The sequence below is a fragment of the Polypterus senegalus genome, chromosome 3, assembly GCF_016835505.1.
Source record: "Polypterus senegalus isolate Bchr_013 chromosome 3, ASM1683550v1, whole genome shotgun sequence".
In the NCBI taxonomy this organism is placed as follows: Eukaryota; Metazoa; Chordata; class Cladistia; order Polypteriformes; family Polypteridae; genus Polypterus; species Polypterus senegalus.
In genome coordinates this window covers 306,124,055-306,144,161 of record NC_053156.1, presented here as the reverse complement: position 1 = coordinate 306,144,161, position 20,107 = coordinate 306,124,055, and the positions used below count along the sequence as shown (strand labels likewise).

At 55.7% G+C, this 20,107-nt stretch overlaps 1 protein-coding gene across 6 annotated transcripts in view; it reads right to left on the bottom strand.

Moving 5' to 3' along the window:
• The window catches only part of LOC120526409 (transcriptional-regulating factor 1-like), a 57,587-nt gene extending 39,551 nt beyond the window's left edge, over positions 1–18,036 (bottom strand). For all 6 annotated transcript variants that reach the window (XM_039749570.1, XM_039749569.1, XM_039749573.1 and 3 more), the window contains exon 1: positions 17,902–18,036. The gene's annotated coding sequence lies outside the window, so the exon portion shown is untranslated. The remainder of the gene's footprint in view (positions 1–17,901) is intronic.
• Positions 18,037–20,107: the final 2,071 nt, after the last annotated feature.

Genomic DNA, 20,107 nt, shown 5'->3' with positions numbered 1-20,107 from the left:
GCTCCACTACCTTCTCAGGACCCCACCTGTCTGTTGAACAAATGGGCGCCACTTCCAGGGCCACCACCACCACCACCACAAATGCCTTCTGGAAGCCCTGAGGCCCACCACTTAAGAGTGCTTTCTGGTGGTCCCGGGTAAGCCTTGGCACACATCTGAGAAGGGCCCACCTGCCCTGAAGAGGGGCTCCCTGCTGCTGTTACGTCCATCGGGTGGTCTTTTGATTTGTGCTCATCAACGTCACATTGTGATCGTCTGTTCGCCGCTCATTTGTTTGATCTGCTGCTGGGGGGGTGGGCCTTGCTGATGTCACTGCCGAGGCCCCGCCCCGTGAGCTGTCAGTCATCAGCTGTGCGGCTCTCACTCCGGGGCTTCTGCTTTTGAAATTTGCCAGCAGTTGTGCTCTTCTAGTTGGCCACCTTGGTCATCGCTTGTTGGACTGCAGACCTGGTGGTCCCATCTTTGTCCTCCTTTAGTGTCATTCATTATCTCCCACTGTTTGGTTCGTTTGTTATTTATTTGTGGGTGGGTCTGTAAGGGGATCATATTTTTAGGGACCACCCCCAGTCCTGTAAAGGCTGCTGGGAACTGGCGTCATCGCGGGACGTTTTTTCTTTTTCTAATTATTTTGCTCCACTTTTAGGATTTTCTGTCTGCTGGTTTTCTGGTTGGTCTCATGGGCTTTGCAGTGCATTGTGGGTAAATCCTTTTCCCTGATTTTTTTATATTTTGGAATGTCTTGTTATTCTTCTTCATTCTTGTGAGTAAGACTCGTCTGTGCAGGCCCGCGTTTTACAGGTCAGCATGTATTGGCACTGCCACCTGCTGGCCCCTCTGTACCCCCACCATCTTGGGGGTGGGCTGTGCTGCCCCCAGAGCTCTGCCTCTGTATTTGTGCTTTCTTTCTGGTGGGGCACCGGTGGTGCCAGTTGGGCACACTTCTCCACACACCAACAAGGCCATGTCACTTCAGTCACTCATGTCAAGAAAGGCAGATCACGGTCAGGCGTGGGTCTTGATGCCATGCTCTCTGCGTCAACTGTGGCATCACCTCTGCATGTCCTGGAGTGAACTGCCACCCTGCTCTGTTCTCCCTGCCCTGGTGCCCAACACTCCACTGCTCTGCAATGGGATGACAGGTGCCCTTTGGTGCCCACTGGGCTTCATCGGTGACACTGGCCTTTGCTGAGCTCCTGCTTTGTCAAGATGAATACCATGAAAGGCGCTATAAATTGATGGGAGGACAGCAAGTACATTACAGAAGAGAAAAAGAAAAGTTAAGTGGGAAGCAGTTGGCATGATGGGGGGGCGGAGCCTGTTTGGGATGCCAGTCATGCCTTTGACCTGTTCTTTTTGTGGCACAGTTCTCCATACTTGGCATTGCCAAGCTGACCCTTCTAAGGGACCCCAAGGACATTCCCATTCTTTTCTTTGCATAAACAGCTGAGAGTGGCACACAAACGGCTGCCATGCTGGCAGTGCACCTTTGATGCAAGCACAACTCCTGGGGGCCGACGGGTACAGTGGCATAGCGCAGCTTTGCCACAACAGAAACATAAATTGAGTCCCAGAAACTAAAAAACAGCAACAAAGAAAGTCAGGCTGTAGGGCGAGGACGGCTCTGCCAGCCTGCTTTGGCCACCCGCACAAAAGCCAATGAACAGCAATTGATCAGTCAGTCCACCGAGGTGCCCACTCGCTCAGCTCACATTCTCAAGCCGCCGGCCGGCCTCCTGTCAGTTCAGCCCCACGAAATTCAATTGAGAGGAAACCACAGCTTCCTGGATGGCACAACAGAGATGAGTAGCTCAAATGCCGCTGCCTGGTGGGCATCCGCATAAGAGAAGGCCTATAGGGGGTGGCAGAGCCCAGTAACAAAAGTCCACCCAGCAAGTGGCAGTAAAAGCAGCCACTGGAGGAGCTGGATGAATTGGTGGGCACAGCCTGCTGCTGCACTGGCAAGGAGCTCATGCCAGGGGTTCAGAAACAGGCACTGGTGCCCACAAGGGATGAACAAAGCCCACCTATTTAGGTCTTGGCCCCGTGTCTGCTCACCTGCCGAGTACCACCATGCACCCAGCCCACCCAAGCGTGGAATGGGGACCCCAAGCCACGGCTCCTTCCTCCTGGTGTTCAGCAATTCCCTGTACTGCCCCCTAGTGGACGACCTCCTCCCAGTCCTCCCTGACTTTATTCCTGAACAGGTGAGCTGACCCCTTGGCTCTGTGTGCTGCCCACCCACCACTGTCTACGAGGACCAAGCCCTGCTTGTCACTCTCAAGTGCCACTCGATGGCAGCCACCTTCACACAAAGCTTAAGAGGAGAAGGTCAGTGCAATGACCCCCACGGTGACACGGATAAGGGCCACACCAAACGTCACGAGATGGCCAGCGGCCAGTGTCCCACACAGCAAAAGTAACGTCGAGAGAAAGCCTCAGAAGAAGAGCATGTCGGGTGCTGTGGCTTCGTTAGGCCGCGTGGAGTGGCAAGGCACCGGCTCAGCCAGGGCTGCAGGTACCACAGAGGTGGCACAGCCTATGACTGGCATCCAGCTGCCTTCCGCTCAGGACACACGTGAGGCAAAGGCCAACAGAATCATCACAGAGCCGCCTTTCTCTGACTGACCATTCTGACCCTTGGCAGCCTGTGCCCGCGGGACAAGTGTGCCCCGTGAATTTGGAGAACTGAAACAAGCCCTGGTGGCCAGCGACTCCAGTGGGGTGTCCTGTCTGGCTGTGACTTCGGCCCACTGCACACCTTACTGGCCTCAGTGTGTCTGTGCGTCCTGCCAGCTGACAGATGTCACTTCATTTGAAGCGCCGTGTGAATGGAAAAGTCAGTTAGACGATGCGGTGCAGCACGAAGGAAACCAGCAGACCCCCCGGGCGATCAGCGATGGGAAAAAATACGAAATACAAACCTCAGATGACGAGCCATCTGAAAGTCACGGTCGGGTGACATGACCACCGAAGCCCCACGACACACGCCGAGTGCTTTCACATCTCGTCAGGGCCAAAGAGGTCGCCCACCACATTTAGGGGGCTGCAGGAGGGCCCGGACCACGCCATGAGTAAGTGTGCCCTCCGACTGACTGGCACCCCATCCTGGTCCCTTGTCGCTGTGACCCAACTACTCAGTGAGGCATTTCAAGAACCTGGCAGAGCCCAACATTCTTACACTGGGGTCCGAGACGTGTGACAGTCGATGAGTGGCATGACAACAGTGCCACACTAGTATACCAGTGCGGGCCACGCAGTCACACACACTCACCTCACCCTACATATCCAGGCTCAGAGACCAAAGCCCCCCCCAGCCCCACCGTGGCTCCCAGCTCTGCTGACCCCTTTAATGGTGGAAGACGGGCTCACCACCAAAATGTCTCCCCAAGACGACGAAACTGAAGAACCCACAAGTGCACCTCAGGGGGCCGGCGGAGCAGGACAAGCGGGCACTTTTGTTATTAGTCCTCGCTGTGACTCACTGAGCCGTTTCAGAGTGACTCACAGAGCAGGCACCGAGGACGACATCAAAGGGCCTCGGGCGCACACATTCAGCTCGCCCGCCTGGGCACAGCCACGCCAACGCTACCTGAAAGTGTAGAACGGCTCCTCTGGCATTCAGGGCAGCAGGCTGCTGTGTGGCCTTGGCTCTGTGCCACTCACATTGATGTCCCTGGTGGTGTGTGCCATGTGGGCCAGAAAACCACAGACATGGCATCACATGTGAACCAAGGCAGGTCCAGAATGAACTGCCAGGTTGGCACATGAATTATAGTGGCAGGCATACGTCAGGACCTCCTGCCATGTGTATGCCCGTATGTAGCGTTAAAACGGTTCTGTCATCTTCTAAGGTGAGCAGTTCGGCAAAGGCTGGCACGTTGGACCTTTCAAATGAGAGAAGTGCTCTGCCAAGGAGGTGAAAAGGTGGGCCAGCAGGTGACACAGGGGGACAGCAAAGTCTAAAAACAGCTGAGAGATCAAACCCAAAATCCATCGTCAGAAAACACGCCGGACAGCAGAAAAGAAGTGGAAGGAGCGAGTCGGGGGTCCGTCTGCCATCAGGCCGCAGAATGAGACCCTCGTGTGGCTGCTGCTGCGCGCCAGTCCTGCCTACTTCACTCCTTCAAAATAACATAAAGACCCCTAAAGTCCCACTGTCCACCACATGACATGGTCACTGACTCTGTGTCCTCAAGTTGATGTGACATTCACCCTTCACAAGTGTCCTTGATGAGCCCCCTTTGTCATTTGAAACACTTCAGTCATGTCACCTCTTCATGTCTGTCTGCCTAAACTTCAAAGGATTAACTCCCCCTGTAGCCCCCCACAATCAGCCCAGTTGCCCTTCTCCAGCGCTACTGTGTCCTTTTGGAGACCCCAACTGCCCCCAGGACCCAAAATGAGGCCTCGCCAGTGTGTTATAAAGCAGGAGCAGACCCTCCTGGGACTTGTGCTCCACCCATCATGGGGAACCCCCCTGCCCCGGACCACACATAAGAGAGCTTTACTCGATCTAAAAACCGGGACGCGCCAGGCGCTTTAAGTACGCGGCTTCTGCCCTCATTCCAGTCAGAGAAGCTGGCATGTCGAGCTCCAGGAGGCTAGGAGGCCACGTAAACCCTTCACCGGGTCACACCGGGATGTGGTGCTTTGCGGGGGCCCGCTGCGCTTTGTTTGTCACACACACGTTCAGCCATCACGGCGCACACACCACACATTTCTGAGGCCAATCGTGTTACTCCTTATGCTGAGCACCCAGTGCTGAGCCTGGCAGCGTCGGGGTGACAGTGACACGCGTAGTGTAGTCCGATGACTTCTTATGCAGTGCTTGCCTTTGAGTCTCCCAGCAGCACTCGCTGAGCGTCAGGCGAGTGGCACATGTGGCGAGACGCCACTCCTTTGTAGGGCTCAGTCGCGCAGCCGAGCACTAGATGGCACTGTCAGCGTCTGCCATTGATGTGTTGTGACAGTGTGAACAGGTGACTTGTCAGGGGGCTCAGGGTGGTCGAGGAAGCGTAAAGGACACGGCGGTCATTTCGTTTACAGCACTGAAGGACTAAAGCGACTAACAAAGACCACCTGAGGCCTAAAAGAGAAAAACTAAACACCCAAGGGGAGCTGGGGAGCCCCCCAGCCCTGGACCAGGCCCAGCTCGTTTGTGGAGTCCTGGTGGCTGACGATGACGATGATGACGATAACATTTAACTCTTTCATGCGCAGTTTAATGACACATGTGTCCATGTAAAGGCGCTCGGTGTCTCCAGGGATCATCAAGAGACAAGAAGGGACGAATAACCGAGGACCGAAGTCAGAGACGAGCCGGTCAGCACCGGAAAGACAACTCGAAGTACGAGGGGCAACACGAGGGGCAAAGTCACCACGGCGCCAGCCACCCCAAACACACACACACAGTAACGACAGGGACGGGGACAAAGTCACAAAGGTCAAGAACAAACAAGGGAGCAGCAAACAAACTGAAAGACACCAGCGGAGTCGGAGTGCATTCTGGGGGTCCGACTGAGAGGGTCCGCTTCACACACACAAAGATTTCTGGGGAATATTTGAAGGACGACCCTTACGGCCCCCAAGTTTTTCATTCGCTTTGTCACCCTCAGAGTAGATGCTGGGAACGTCTGGAGTTGGGAGGAGTTTGAGGGAGGCAAGCGGGCACAGACTGGGCATGGGCCAGGCTCAGTGCCAGCGTTTTCCGTTGTCTTCAGCCCTGCCATTGTTTCCTTGGCAGGATTCTGTCATTTTGTTCTGGATTGTGCTGCTGTGTCCCACTACTATAGAAAGCGCTGCTCACATCGGCCCCCTGAGCCCCCCGAGCTGAAGATGGCTGATGGGTATTTTCTTTTCATTTACGGTCATATGTTTGACTTGTCCTGCCAATTTAAGGGGCGGCCTTTTGTGACGCGCCTCCTCTTCGACTCACTTCTTGACCCTTCTTTGTCACGTGTGCCAGGGCTTTCTGTGATTCCCTTCCCAGATTTGACAAGCGCGGGGCCCGTGGAGGCCGTCAGCCTGCGTCTAGAGGCTCGTTTTGATAAAGGGGTCTCACAAAAGCCCGAAGGCGAAGCCTCAATGCGAGTTCGGTGGGCTTCAGAGTCGAGGACAGGCAGGGCGAGAGGAAAACAAGGAATCAAAAGAGGCCAAAGGGGGTTCAGCGTGAGGACATCAAGGTGACAGAGCTGTCACATGGACAGGCCAAGGTGGGTCACCACACATGACACTAACGTCACAGGTGGGAACGCTCAACAAGCACAAGGTCACATCGATGTGCCACAGGACACGCATGGCACTGACCTCGATGTCGTCACGACGGTGAACTCTTGTGCCACTCCCCTCTGGTCATCTTCACATAGCAACACCATAGCAACCACAAACAACCAAAGCACAAATTGGAAAAACAAACAAAAAAGTCACATCAAGGACCACCACGAGGGTCTGTTTTGGGCCTCGTCCTGCAGTTTGGCTTTGGAGATCCTACCGGGCATCAAGCATTTGGTGGGTCCTTCTGCACACGGGGCTCTCTGATGGCACTAATGGGGGCCACGCGCTCGCCCCCCCAACCATCAGACAGGAAGTCATCAGCCGCTCCTAACATCTCAGAAGCATTCGCCTGACGCACGACGTCCTTCCACGCCCTGAGGGAAGCAGGCTGGGCGGGGCTACATGCTTGAGTGGCAGCAGGCTGGGTGGGGCTACATACATGAGAGAAATGGTCCGGGCGGGGCTACATGCTTGACTGGCAGCAGGCTGGGTGGGGCTACATACTTGAGTGGCACATCCTTCATATGAGGAGGTTCCAAGTCACAGGGTGGCCCCCTTCATAGATCAGAGCCCACACTGGCATTAGTGCTTGGCCAGAGCAGGAGGGCACACTTTACAGAGGGTTGGCGCTCAGTGGCAGCGGTCTGTCACACACAACCCCGAAGCCCGCTCTCTGTGACGCTGGTCACAGGTGTTGTGGTTTCTGCCTGCCAGCTCCATGTCCATGTGTGACGTGGTTTGACCACTTGAGGTTTGCACATCCTAAGTGACAGCATCCTCCACTCTTCACTTGCCAGGCTAACACTGGTACATGCGTGGCGCCCCCCCCCCCATTTACCCCGGGGTGTTTCACAGACCGCTGCCAACCAGGCTTACGTGGTCTGAGATCAGGCCAGGAGCAGGCAGGTCCATGTGCCAGGGCTGAGATGTGGCAGCCTTTTAGCTCGCACTTCCCTGTGGCGGGCACCGGCTCCACTCTTCCTGTTCCTCCACACAATCGTTTGGCGCAGTGAAACCAGAGAGCGCAGCATGGCGGTGAGGTGAGACGAGGCCCACTGACCTCAGCATCGTCACAAGTGTGTCCCACTGCGCCCTGTCTGCACGTATGCGGGGCAGCGGAGCAGCGGAGGCGGCGCTCTGATCAGGCACGAGGCCACAGCGAGCGGACATGGCGTGACGATTCTGACTGAACTCTCTTTCGGTTTCCTCTTGAGTGTGGCAATCGGCAGACGTTGAGCGTGGAAAGGGAACTTCAGACAAACGCTGACCTGTAGACGAGCGAGCGGGGGGCCCAAAGCCCAGGCCAAGGCCCGCCTCCACTCCAAGAGGGGCACTTTGAGCTCTCGCCGTTGGCTTGGAGGGCACTCAGGTTAATGGGGCACAGACGGGCAACCACAGAGCAATGGAAAAAACGCCTCATTACACACACGTGTGCTCCTTAGACGAGGCCGGGGGTGAGGGTGTCAAAGTACCCATGCCATCCCAGCCCGCTGGGCACACTCAGGTCAAGCAAAGGTGCACGGAGCTGGAAGTGCACCAGGAGAAGCTGTAAAATCCACTGGGATTTGAACCCGGGGCCAGGCAGGCAGACTGTGGAGAGGAAATCAAGCAGAGGAAGACACCGAATACAATCACAGCTGGTGAAGGGCAGCTAATGCTCTGATGCCCACTTAACTCAGTGCAGACCCCACTCACACACATTGTGGTGACCAGTCAGCTGACCTGACGACCGTCTCTGGCGATGGGGCTGGAAAGAAGGAGAAGTCACCCAGCCACGGGCAGAACATGCAGAGTCCATGCCAGGCGCTGCCTGCCACCCGTGTGTGTGTGTGTGTGTGTGTGTGGACCTGACTCACATCTCCATGACGCTATGTGTGTTTTCATGAAGGTATGGCTCGGTTACATCGCTTAGGGCACCATGGCAGTGCCACCACCCAGAAAACAAACGCGCACGTCTGTGTCATCGGCTGGCCTTCCTCCTCTGCCAACCTAATGTCATCGACTACCAGAGCCTTTAATGGTGGCAGTGACTGAGGATGAGGATCAGCCCCCCTTTATCGTCATCAAAAGAAGACCCTTTAAATAAGACTGTGACACAAATGAAGAGAAAAGAGAGCCACCAAGAGAAGCGTCACCTGTGTCACTTGTGGGTCTGGCAGGCTGGGCTAGATGATGGCCAAACAGGACCTGCCACCTTCACCAGGGGGTCCACACCACATCAGACCCTGAGAGAATCATGACCAGTTCACTGTGCCAGGCCTGCTAACCCATCTAGAGATGGGCACAAGTGGCCACAGCAGCAGTGCTGACACCTTGGAATATAGGTTAGACGTTTCAGGATGTGAGTGGGCCGCCGCACATTGAGCGGTCTCAGCAGACAGCAGTGGTCAAGTGTCACCTTGCAGATAATGTCACTGTAACTCCACACAGTTAGGAGTGCCCACTCACCAGCAGGGCACCATCCCGAAATGCAGGTCAGGGGGCAGGAATGTCAGGCAGGAAACCCATCTCTCTGTTTGTCCGTCCACTGCTGGATTACAGAAGGAGTGACAAGTGACACTGAGGGTGCCCCAAAACACCCAGTGACACAAATAGGCCACCGGCCACCGGACTTTTCATTCATTTTAGCTGAGTGTCGGGGGACTCAGAACCCCAAAGTTTCACCTGAGGTGCTTAAAAATGTCACTTTAAATCAAGAGTGACAAGTGGCAGCCACTTTAAAATCGCTGCGTCTGAAGCAGTCACGATAAAGCAGCCCGTGACACCTGAAAACAGCGAGCGTCAGGCGGCCATTTGGTGCGTCCAGCTCCCTCACGCAAATCCATTATGAGACCCCCGCTGGCTTTACTGCCCCCCAGTCAGGTAATAAATCCAGAAACCTGGCCCAGGGTCAAGTACTGACCCCATGACTTCTGGGCATGAAGAGTGGCAGAGAAACGCGTCACCATCCCTTTCCTGCTTATTTTCAGGGGTGTCACTGGTGCCTGTCAGCTTCGTGTCCTCACACCTTGGGGGCACAAAGCACCAGCTTAGCCAGCAGAGCTAAAGTGGCATCAGCCTCACTACACTCCCACTGACCCCAAATGTCACCAGCAAGTCATCGCTTAGGCCTCGTCCCTCCCCGTTTCACATCCTCACACAACTTGGGGACCCAGCTGAACGAACCCCCCACCATACAGCCAGCTTGACCCTCTAACCCCTTACGGGATGTGCCATCAAGCGTGCCAACCTCAAACCTGCCGTATGATCGACCAGGCGAGGACTTGACTCCAGCCATCAGCATGGAACAATCACACATTGACCCCAAAAAATGCCCTGGGAGACCCCCAGGCTTCAAAGAGTGGAGCCCCAGAAAAGTAAAAGTGAGAAACTTCAGTCAGCAAAGAGAAAAACCCAACACTGCAGCTTCTCGCAGCCAATCATGGGGGTCTTAAATGGCAGAAGTCAGACGTGGACCTTGAACATTCATGGTGGGCCACCAGCAAAGCGGACACACCAAAAATCTAACCTGCCGGCACCCCAAAGTGGACAAGCGAATGACGATGACACTCAGAGACAAGAGGGCAGCGTGCGGGGGGTCCGACATCCATGCCCCGTCCACGCTCGTCTCTTTAAGAAGTCGATCTCCAGGTGAAGGACCACACGCCGTCCCGCTGCCTTTCACCTCAAGTCGTCCTGTGTGCCACATGACCTGGTCAATTGGTGAAGGCGCTATATAAGGTCAGATGGTGTTTGGCGCTATATAAGGTCAGATGGTGAAGGCGCTACATAAGGTCAGATGGTAAAGACGCTATATAAGGTCAGATGGTGAAGGCGCTATATAAGGTCAGATGGTGAAGGCGCTACATAAGGTCAATTAGTAAAGGCGCTATATAAATACAATGGGCTGCTATTCTGTGCGCCTGTGGCTCCCTGCGTTTATATGAAGTGTGCCCTTGATGAGCTGCCACCTGAGCTGCCAGGACGTCCTTGGAGTTCGCCGCTAAGATCCGCTGCCCAGGTTCTCTTCATTACTGAAGGCTGACGTGACATCCCACCAGGCTCGTCCTCCATGGTGGTGAATGAGCTCAGCTGCTCTCCTCTGGACCACCTCCTGTGCTGCTCGGTCTTTTCTCGTAGTCAGCAGAAGCGCCTGACCTCCCGACGTCCTCAGCCGGCGGCTGTTAGCGTGACTGGCGTTATCTCCCAAGATGTCCTCTCCACATTCCTCACCATAGCAGACCGACAGAAGGGGCCGCTCTGCCCGTCGGGCTCAAGGCCAGGCGGCCCCCAAAGTCTCGTCCATGTCCTTCTTAACGGCCGTCTCAGCACTCGGCCTTCCTGGCTTCTCCTGAACCTGCTAAGCTTCATCTCGGCGAGCCCCCCAAAGGCCTTGTGGCCCCCACCAGATGGATGTGCAGTGCATTCTGGGAGGACTCTGAGCCCTTCACCTGGTGATGACAATTTGACACGCGATAACCCATCAGAACAAGATGAACATGCATGACTTGACTGGAGTCCACCCGTGGCCAAGTGACATCACTTAGAAGGGGACACGGGGACCTCTCTGCAGACCTCCACTTGTCACACTTCGAGTGGCCTCCAGAATTGTGAAATCACCAGAGGACTCTTCCTAGAACTGACCATCCAGACAAGCTGAGTAACTGGTCAAGATGGCACGAGACCCCAGTGGTCACTCTAAGCAAGCTGCCGAGATGGGAGAAGCTGTCCGGAGGAAGACCAACTCAGCAAGCCCCCCTGAGGAAGAGCAACTCGAGGACGAAGCTCACGACGGCCCACTGAGACTCGGAGAGCACGATGGACAAAACGCTTCGGTCTGACGGGAGGAAAACTCTAAGCACGAGCTCTGATGAAGAACAGGAGCTGCTCGTCACCTGCCTCATCCCACCTCTGTGGGCACGCATGGCAGTGGCAGCATCAAGGCCAGGGTGACTGGATGAATGCAGCCCAACAGAAGCCTGTGACATCAGACTGCCACTGCGTAGGGCCAGGACAACACTGGAGTGGCTTTGGGACAAGTCTGAGTGTCCTTGAGTGGCTCTGCCAAAGCCCACAGAACAGGCGTGTGGAGAGACCTGAAGGTGGCATTTGAGCTTCAGAGGGTGAACGCCATAAAGTGTGCCACCAGTGAGGGGGTCTTTGTCCTTTTGGAATATTTTATTGAGACCGACGTCATACGATGGACACGTGGATCCAAATAACATCAAAGGTGTCTGTCGGCCTGCTTGATGTCCCTGACCAGCAGCCAAATTCTAAAGGGACGGCGAGGGCGGACCCCCAGAACTGAGTTTGACGCCTGTGCCTGTCAGTCAGTAGCCGGGCACTTTTATGGCCAGAGTCTTTTCAGGTGCACTTGTACACCTTGAGGGTGGCGGTCGACCTCTGGTGGGCAGAAGGTGGGCACAGGGCCGTCTTAACGCATGGGTAGGCTGGGCAGCTGCCCAGGGGCCCCATGCCAGTCTATGTATGTTGTGACTTGCTAAGTGGTTGTATAGGTAGAGACCCCAGTGGCCTGCAATGCCTGGGGGGCTATAATGCTCTTAAGATGGCCCTTGGTGGGCACCACCGTCCAGCGTGAACAGAAGTGGCCTCAAGTGTATTGCTTGATTTTATGCACTAGATGGCAGCAAAGACCACCAGACTAATGGAGTCCCACTCACTTTGCGCCTTCTTCACCCTGCTGGTGTGGCACCAAATGCCAACTGTCGTTCTCACCGGGCAGAAGATGCTTTTCACCCTGCTGATGTCTTGGATTTTGTACAATCAAGAATGCCAGGCCTGAAGTGCCATAAGCAAAAAGAAGGAGGAGCCGCAGTGGGCACAAGAGCATTAGAACATACGAAATGTGACAAACGGGAGGACACCGGTCTGTGCATTTGTCACTTGTTTGTCCCAACATCTCCTCCAGGTCCTTCTAAAGCTTCCCAACATGGCTCAGGAGTCTTTGGTCCTAAACGCTCTTCCCTTTAATTATTGGAAGTGAAAGAGTCTGGAGGTGAACTGATGAGCCTGGCGATGAAAAGCAGAGAGAGGAGAAGGTCCAGTGCCGTGCCACACGCTGCCAACCCTACGTGCCGTTGCTCTGCCGTGAGCACCCGATTGACGCCGCTGGGTGGCCTGTCCTTCCCATCACAGCAGAGGACCACTGAAGCCCTCGGTCACCACCCTGTCCTCTCAGTTCTAGGAGGGGTCCTGGTTGGTCCACACCTCTCATGCCACGTCCTGATCTGCACTTCACCCCAAACTGACATGCAGTGTGATTGTGGGACCCTCTGCACACAAAGCCAGCTACAGAAAAAGGCACCGCAACGTCAACGGGCGTCACAGCGAACTACTGTGACAAGTACGGGCCATATGAGGGTTCAGCCAGTGACCTTGTCAACAAGCCAGCCGTCACGTCCGGCACCGTCACATCTGTCAAAGCTGCTGACCGAGGCCACCGAGCCACGAGGTTTGTCAGCCTCACAGACGCTGGAGTGTCACGGCTCATGTTGGGGACTCTGATTGCAATACGAGTGTCGTCAAGGAGGAGCGCACACGGGGGGCACATTGAGTGTTTGTGTTCTGTATGTACACGCACACTGGGCACAGCGCCACGACGGGGACATGAGGGCGTGATATTCCTGACCTGTCAGCCAATGAGTGCCCTGCAAAGTGACACCAGGCAGCCGATATAAAGTGACAAAAAAACCAACCGAGCACCGGCCTGTTGAAAGGGTGCGGAAATCCATTTGTCACTTCTGAGGGGGTCACATGTCTGTCTGTCACGTCTCTGATGACGGCTCGATGACAGGAACACGGCACGTGCACACAAATCGGACCCCAGGCCTGCCTGGTCCAAGTGACATGTGAGCTCAGCTCATCTTCGCTGTCACATTGCAGGGTGAGGGGCACAGATGTCCTCTGAGGACGCGCCTTTCCACAAATGTGAAGACATCTGGGAACATCGAGGGTCATGAGGTGGCACAGACAGGAAAAAAACGGAGATTTGTCACAAATGTCAAAGTATGGCTGTCATGGGGACTTGGTGACAGGCCAGCTGACCATCTTCTTCAAGTGTGGACTTAAACCGAGTCAGCAGTGGCAGGCCACAGACCTGCGTGGGCACCTGAACAGCCCTTGAACCCGAGCACGCTGGGTGGCTACAAGCTCAGGACAGATAGACGGGCAGGCGGGTGGCACACCCAGGGTGGTCTCTGTAACAAACCTGAGCACAGTGAGCCCCTCTGAGGCGAGATGAAGGACACTTAATTGGAGGTTCATGGAAAATCTGTGCAGCTGTGCAGGTTTGACAGCAAAAAGCCAGTGAATGCTGGGAGAGAAGAACACCAACCACACCATCATGGACTACTGGAGCACAGACTGGTCAAAGTGTGTAACCACAAAAGAAAGAAAGAAAGAAAGAAAGAAAGAAAGAGGCGACAAGTGAGGACCCCCAACAGGACCGAACTGAACTGAAAGTCCTGTCAGAGATTTCAAGTGCCCAAGAGGTTAATGGAGCTAATCCAGTACTGAAGACCCCCTCTTAATTATCATCCATGACTTCAAGGGTCCCCCGGCCTCACCGAATGACACAATCAGCTCAAGAAGGACATCAGTCATCCAAGCAAAGCCTGCTGGGTGTTACGGTCCGAGTGAATTTCCAAAGCGCAAAAGGATGTGAGGCCTCAAATCAGGCCAGCCGGCCTACGACAGGCCTCACCCCAGGCAGCCTCAAACCCAAACCTACACAGGCCTAAAAAATATTTGGGCTTCAAAAGTTCAAGATATACTTCAATGTCCTAATAAAGCTCTGGCTTAGAAGAACAAACCCCTCATAAATAAAGAGAAAAAAACAAAATGGCGAACAAAGGCCATTCAGAGCAAACAAGTCCAAACTGAGCATCCAGTAAAATCAGAAGCAGCAAATCCAGAAACGAGAAGAGCAATGCGGGCAAAACTCCAACAGCGGTCAATGAGCCCGTGAAGAAGCGGCGGCTGGGGGCGGAGCCTCAGAGCTCACATCTGCATGGCCCCGCCCTTCTACCCACAGGGCACCACAGCACAACACGAAATACAAAAACACACAAAATCAATGAAGACCCCTAAAAGGGTAAAGGAAAGAAATGGGGGGGCCGGGGGGCAGACCCCTTTAAGTCACACACTCTGAGGAAAGGCCTTGCAGGGAGCCTCGATGACACGGCAGCAACACGCATGTAACCAGTGACTGAACCACAGAAGAGTCTATGATGGGGGGGGCTGGGACTGGGATTGGGCATCGCCATGATGTGGCCCCGCCCCTGACCTCCATCCTCACCTCTAGCATGTGGCCCAGCCCCTGACCTCCATTCACACCTCTAGCATGTGGCCCCGCCCCTGACCTCCATCCTCACCTCTAGCATGTGGCCCCGCCCTGACCTCCATCCTCACCTCTAGCATGTGGCCCCGCCCCTGACCTCCATCCTCACCTCTAGCATGTGGCCCCGCCCCTGACCTTTATTCACACCTCTAGCATATGGCCCCGCCCCTGACCTCCATCCTCACCTCTAGCATGTGGCCCCGCCCCTGACCTCCATTCACACCTCTAGCATGTGGCCCCGCCCCTCTCCAAGGTGTACGTAAACTGACTGTGTGATGATTGGCTGTCAGCGCTGGCGCCGCACGTTTGCAATGCATCTCAGCCGCGGGATTTGTGGACGTGAGAATTCAGCACCTTTGGGTCTCAAAAGACAAGAACCGGAATTCAAAGAATTTCATTTAGAAGTCGTCGACATTCGTAGCAGCTGTTGGCAATTTGGGGGACGCCGGCCATTACAACTGTAAACGTCCAGTGCTGGGGTTCGATGGCTGGAGGGGAGAGGAAGACAAAAACTCCACCCGGACCCGGCGGGAAACCAGTGAAAAGATAGGCTAAGAGACGGGCCGGCCAATCGGGGGCATTTGACAGCACACAAATGGGTTGAAGTCATTGTCCTCGTCATCCTCCTATGGTGGCAGGGCCACACGTGTGTTCACGCACAATGGAAGGTCCCACTGCCGACGTCACCACTTCTCAATTTGCTCCTGTCAGGGATTTGGGAAAACAGGAGAAGCTACTTGAGAGTTAAGAAAGGAGACACGCTAGGGCAGCTACGAGGGGCGCAGGAGACCCCGCATGACCACCCAGAGGAGACCTTCCAACCTGTGGGAAAGGTGCTACATAAATACCTTGTAGTACTAATTTCTACTGAGACACCTGAGCTCCGTCCACCCGTCATCCACTCCTCTTATTTAGGGCTGTAACTGTCCCAGCAGGGCCCACCCTGGAGCAAGACAAAGGTGGCATAGCATGCCACACCATGGACTGGCATTTCCAGGGCTTTGGACCTTCACAGTAAAGCTTTGCATTTACCAGCACCTTGGAGGAATGAGATGTGAAAGGCACTATATAGCAGATGGCCTTAGAAGGTCCTCGTCGTCCTGCATGCTTCACACAGCCTGCTAGATGCCCGCTCCAGCCCTCCATTATCTTCCAAAAGTGGCCCTCGGACCCGGCCACCGACCCTCAAAATCGTGACCTAACCCCTTCTGAGGACCCCTCCTGCAGGCCCATCTTGTGCTTGTAACTCAAGTTCTCTGGCAGGCGTGCAGCAGTTCACAGCACACTCATCCTCATTAGACCCCTCAATCTGGCCCATAGTGGGGGGTCCACCGTTGCTGCCAAGAGCCGCGTGTCCCGTTTCCTGCTCAAAATGAACAGGTAACATTAGTGGCAGAAGTGGGTCTAACTGCTGTGGCACATCAGGGGGCTTACCAGCTGGCACACCCATTGAGGTCTGGCACTGCTACAGCTGTGATTTGAACCCGTGTCTGCTGGTCACACCTGCAAATAGGTCACCTTCAAGTAACTGCTGTCCTTTAAGAGAAAAGTTCTCAAGTTCAGACGTGGCGCCCCCCTGTGGCTGTAGCCGTTCATTCCAGCCTGGCACTTTTATGTCAGCAGGCCCATTTTCGTCCCTTTGTTGTTCAACTTTTCCTGCTCCCTTAATTGTACCCAAATACTGACCATTAGTGACCAGCAGGGCTAACATGGGTGCAAAGGCTAAAGGGGGCCGTCACTTCAGTGTCACTGGCACTTGTGAACATGTAAAAGAAGAAGAAAAAGGCCAGCAAGCTGCAGCCATGGCAGAACTGAGTGTGTGCGGTGTGACTAAAGCTAAGGTGGGGACGATGACACGCGTGCAGGCACCACGGGCCCCACAAGAGAGCTGAGCCGCCCTGCCATGGCCCGTCTGCCGTTATCTCTAACGATTTGGCAACGTCATCTTTTATCAGGGCAATAACACAATTCTGGACCCGCCATTGTGCAATCCACGAAATGTCATTCAATCTCCAAAGACGCTCTTCACCTCCCCAGGATCACGATGTTTGTTCTGCGCCCCCTGCAGTGTGACCCCGGACCCCCATGGCCCACACGCCCATATCACAGCCAGTCAAAGCCCAAAAGGCACACAAAGCCACTTCAGTGACCTGCTGCTTCCACTCGAGCACCTGAAAAAGCCCCCAGTGCCACTGAGGACGAGGCTCACAGCACTCCCACATGGGGGTCTAGCTGACCACGCAGCTCAAATGTGACCCCTTAGCTCCAGCCACACTAGACACTAGAAAGGCGCTATATACAGAACAAAAAGGGGCCTCAGTCGCCTGTGGACTTCGCACTCATTCACCAAGACTGGCGCATACCAATATATACACCTGGGCACACTTGCCCATCAAATTTATCCTCACCTCCTCCACACTGGCACTATGCTCATTGGAATGCCACACGCCATGGCCACAACCACTGATGTCACACACACTTGCCAACCCAGATCACAACAGACTGACAGGCTCAATGCCCATGCAGTTTTAGCACTCGCATACACGTGCCCACAGGTGGGCACTGTCACCCTCACACATCCATCACCCTTCAAGGGCCTGCACACCCCGTCTCTCCACGGCCAATCACACACACGCGGGTTCCTCGCGGAATGTCACCTCCGGTCACGCACACGGATGAATGCCACCTCACGACGGCCTGCACACCTGTGCGCGCTCGCGCGCGCTTCCACACCCGCAGACGCCCGCCACTCCTGCTCGCCGTCGCGTCCCTCGACCCGTCGCCCTACGCGGCACCTCGAAGCCCCCCTCCCGCGCCCCATCTCTGACACCCGTGCCCTCCCACGCACTTGACACTTGACAGGGACTTCACTTCCTGGTTGCCTCGCCGCCGCCGCCGCCCCGGGACCCCCCGGCCTGCCAGAGAGGACCGGTCGAGGTCCCCAGAGACGTGCGCAGGCTCGGGGCGCGCCCTGTCGCCTCGAGTGGCACCTTCGCCCCGGTGTGGCGCACGCACACCCCGAGTCACCGAGCAAGTGGCCGAGTCGCACGCCTCCGGACGGGACTGCAGCGCTTAGCAGCGCTCTTCCAAGTGCCATCAGGAAAGCCGGCCCTAGTGACACATGCCAGCCGAGCCGCACGCGACACGCGCGACTAGAGGAGTGCAGAAACGCGCGCAAGGAGCTGTCAAGTGGTGCACACGTCCGGAAAAGCGCAGCGAACCGAGCCGATCCAAGCCAAGCCGAGCCGAGCCGGAGCCGAACGGGCGGACGGGCGCTGGCGGGTCCCCACCTGCTTTCCTGCTGCACGGGCGCTCGCCGTGTCCTCGGACCCCCGGTCCCACGCTGTCCCTCTTTATTGGTCCAGTTGCTCCTCCGCTCGCCCCTCCGCCGCAGAGTTTGAGTTGCGCCGCGGCACGCCCGTCCTGTAAACAGCGCGCCCTCCGCCGCGTCAACTAGTGCCGCCCAGCCCTCGCCTCGGCGGCAGACCGGCGCCCACCCCGCCGGCGCCGCGCAGCCTCCCTCGTCCCCCCGCCGCCACCGTCGCGCTCTCCCTCCGCACGGCCCGGACACCGGCTGGCAAGGCGTGCCACGAGGACAGTTGGCCGCCGTCCCGGCCGAAGACTGCAGCCGCACGTGTGACAGCCGAGAGATCCCTCCGCGTGGGTCCCGCGAAGCAGGAAGTGCAGTTCGGACGGACGGCGGTGGGCGAGCGGTGCCCGTGGCGGGCGAAGGGACGGACGGGTGGGCTGCGTTCTTGTGGGAGGTGACGACGGGGTCGGGCGCAAGGAGGGAAGGTTTTACCGAGAATCGGGGGCGAAAGATCCGCGTGTGGAAGCGCAAATGAGGAAGTGGAGCATCGCAGATAAGGCGCACGGCGCACGGCGCACGGGAGGGAGGCTTGGCGATGAAACGCGAGGTGGCGTCCTGCAGTCACCCAGAGACCACCGCGTTTCTGGGCAGGCACGAGAGGTGATGGGGCTGGGCAGTGCAGGTGGGCACTTGGTCTTCTGCTTTCTTCGGTGGGTGTCGTTGATCCCCCGTGTGTGGACGAGGAGCTCGGCGCCCAAATGACGTGAAAGTCGCGTCCTCCAAGTAGTGAATAACCAGAGTGACCGCCATGACTGCTGGTGGAGACAAAGTGACACGACGTGACACGTCACTTGGACGTGAAGGACCTGTGAAGATGACCTTGGCTTGGTTTAGGTGGTCGGCAGTACAGCATGAAGGGTCGAGAAAGACCCGCTTGATTTAACTCAGCAACATCAGGACCCCCTGGACGAGACGACTCTTAGATGCACCCACGGGTACCGAGGACCAGTCGACTTAACATGCGAGGACCATGTGGGAGGAGAAACCACACAGACACAGCGAGAACACGCCAACGCCACACTGGCACGGATTTATTGGCCTCCACCACACACACAACTGGAAACTTTGGTGGGCTTTGCACACCCCACTTCGCTTTCCATTTAGCAGCAGGGGTGCCCACCGTGGCCCACTCACATTATTGGCGGCCATGAATCCATTGGGGATAGCTGGCATTCACCCCGTTGAGTTTTCTCCTATTGATCGGACGAGTTCCCTGTTTCAGTTTTCTGCCCGGCCAGTTGAGGGTGGTGCAGTGGGTAGCGTGTTGCCACCTTACAGAACCAGCAAGTTGGCTTCAGATCCCACGCTGTGCTGTCATCTGGTGGAGATGGTGGAACTTAAATGTTCTCCTCTGGTTTTCTGCCCATTTTCTTGGCAGTGCTCTGGACTGGCACCCTGTCCAGGCTGGTGATCACCTTCAACTGGAGGTCATTTCTTTTATCACATTTTGAGCAGTGTGGAATAGGCACATTCTTTCTGGGGCACTACTATAGACTGGCACCCCAGAAACTCATTTGAGTGATTTTTTTCTCAGACCTGCATGGCATTTCACCAGGTGAGCATTTGTGTGTGCAAGAGGAGTTGTGTGACAGATTGGCATCCCAGCCAGTGATTGTTCCCACCTTTTGCCTGGTGCCATCTGAACAGGCTCTCACCCCCCACGTGGCTCTGAATTGAATTGAGTGAGTTTCAGACAGTTATAGTAAGTAGGTGGCATTCTAGGCATCTTATTCTGCCAGAGCTGGCCCGAGATTCCCCTAGGAATGGACCATCGTCATTGTGTCAGTGTGTCTCATTGTCATGGGTCGTTTATAAAGGGAATGACAGCCCAGTGGTGGCACACAGACCCTCGCTTCAGCACAGACCCGCTGATGCCCCCTCACCAAACACAAATCCGGTTCAGACTGATGTGCTGTGAACAGGCAGTCACCGGGACTTTTATTTTGACACTTGCTTTAAGAGAGGACAGGTGCCTGAGGCTGTTGGGGCAGGCGGGTGGAGTGGGCATTGGCAGGGCTCATAAACCTCTGTGCCTACTGGACACATTGGTCCAGCATTTAGGACAGGATCACAGACTGACACATGATTAAGAGTTTCTTTGAAAACTAGAGACCCCGGTGCCTGGC